Genomic DNA, 2500 nt, shown 5'->3' on the forward strand with positions numbered 1-2500 from the left:
GCTCGCGCCACCGTTCTAAAGTCACACATGTATAGAGGATTCTTCTGATCAAGTTGTTTCTTAAAATCGGCCACAACCTAACGTTTTTTTTTATGTTGTTTTTTTGGAATTCTATTTTTAACTGACGTTTAAGTCTTTTCTTTGCATTTGTTGTAATTACGGCTCACTTGAATTGCCTGTTATATTACGGATATTCTCTCCCTTTACCACTGTGACCTTGCTTGTACCCTGCAAACTTTCTGTAGTTTATACCATGTTACAGGTTGTCCGTAATGCAACCACAAGTAACTTTGGAACAAGTATGAAAGGAGGGACTTGCCATTGGTACCAGCAATTCATTCAGTCCACATGATTCATGATTATGCGTTGTCTTCATTCTCACTAGAGCAATCCCAGTGAAACACTACAAATTGTGATTTAGGCGAACATGCAACATATGACACAGCTTGAAAACAGAACTATTTATAATAACTCATGGTCTCTTGGTGAGATCATCGACTTTATTGTGGATGTTGACAACGTAGCAGCTCAAATGGACCGATTGCTTTACTGCGATTGATGGCAATCTTCTTTAATAACCATATATTATGAGGACATTTGTTCCAGTTTCTGTTAAATGACGATATTGTCATTGGTAAATTCAAGAATTTTTACAGTATAAACATGTCAATAAAGCTATTGCTTTATTGACATGACTAAGGGAACTTAGAGTAGACAATGTTTTTGCCAAAAATATTTTTGAATTCTAAATTAAACTTTTTATGGAGAAAAATCCATATCGAGCACTGGGGAAACCACAGCAGATACAACAATACGTATTATAAAATAGCTGTTTTAAAACTGGCTTTGATTATCATTATATTGCTTGCTTCCGAAGTCTTCGAGAAAAGGAATAACCGTAAATTAGATTGCAGCTCAGCACAATTTGCAGACATAGTTAGGTTCATGTTCTCTAAAGATGAATCTAGTTAAACCAAGTCCCTAATTTTGATGCAAGAACCTCCATTTCTCCACTGTTTACCATCTGAAGGTAAACATACAAAACTTCATACAAAAGTTGTGCAGTGAATTTGATATCCCAGGGAGTGTGTGCAACTGATTTAGGATTTAACGGGTTTTGAGAATATTGGGACAGTGGTAGCAATCAAAAATAGGTAAGAGAAAGAGTAAAAGGAAATATAAATGTAGATATTTTACCGTGATTCACATAGATAAGAAGTATATATGATGGTGTTATACAAATTACATTTATATGACTTTGTTGTTCTACTAATTGATGCATACTATGTACATATTGTATATTATCATACGAAATTATTTGAGCAAAATAAGGATTGATTATTTCTTAATTAACAAGTACCATCAAACAAGGGACATGTAATTGTGAGGATTAACATACACACACACAAAAAAAAAAAAAAAAAAAATATATATATATATATATATAGAGAGAGAGAGAGAGAGAGAGAGAGAGAGAGAGAGAGAGAGAGAGAGAGAGAGAGAGAGGGAGAGAGAGAGAAAGAGAGAGAGAAATCACCCACATGCAAATTTGCAACGGTGCCGCAACTCCTAGGTATGGTTTGATTTTGATACGAATGCTATACCTCGGGAAAGAAAGTATAGTATACATATTTGCATTTGTGAGAAAAGTGAGAGATTTTCCTCTTGTATAGAGGCTCCGAAAATACACACCGCAGCAGTATACTTTTTCTTATCTGTGTATATTTATCTAGATGTATACTGTATACATATAAATGCACAGATCATTAATTTGCGTACGTACAATGATCTAGTTATTATCAGTCACTCTTTCAAAGAGAATTACAATAATGATATCGATTTTATTATTCGTTACAAATGTGGGCCTGACCGGGATTTGAACCCGGGACCTCTCGCACCCTAAGCGAGAATCATACCCCTAGACCATCAGGCCGTCCTTGCAACAGAAATTAGAAAGTTGGCTAAAAGTCTCGTGCAGTCTCTCGCGCTAGCTGAAACAGAAGCTCCGTACACACACGCTAAGAGCATTGTGATCTGCGCACCTTGTAACGCTGACAGACCAGAACTATATATAACATGATACTTACCTTTTTTATATTGCTTAGATGTTTACTTATCATACACTATCGTTTCCATATCCTTCTTGAAATCTTGCACATAATTCTCAGCTGATATCGATTCCAACTGCAACTTGCCCATGTCCTCCAATGGGCGCATTGCCAAAGGCCAAAAATATCGCTGTAAGTCTCCCTCTTTATACAGAAATGTTCACTACAACAAGGATATTTTATTACTGGTTCTAGATTGCTCTTTCTAGATTACCATAGTATGCCTATTATAAGCTGTGCCTTCAAGTTTGATACTCTCTAAACGTTTCATGTAACACCCATTCGTACCCAGCAAATATGGAATAATTATGTAAACAGTGTAGACAAACAGGCTGAACAATAGATATAAAAGAGCGCACGTAAACAAACACGTGTGTGTAAAACTTACGTAT

At 35.8% G+C, this 2500-nt stretch overlaps 1 non-coding gene across 1 annotated transcript; it reads right to left on the minus strand.

Annotated features, from left to right (window-relative positions):
• Positions 1-1861: 1861 nt before the first annotated feature.
• On the minus strand, positions 1862-1933 carry Trnap-agg. Its single transcript has one exon. It is a non-coding gene; the product is annotated as a tRNA-Pro (tRNA).
• Positions 1934-2500: the final 567 nt, after the last annotated feature.

This window comes from Penaeus chinensis, chromosome 2 (genome assembly GCF_019202785.1).
Source record: "Penaeus chinensis breed Huanghai No. 1 chromosome 2, ASM1920278v2, whole genome shotgun sequence".
NCBI lineage: Eukaryota > Metazoa > Arthropoda > Malacostraca > Decapoda > Penaeidae > Penaeus > Penaeus chinensis.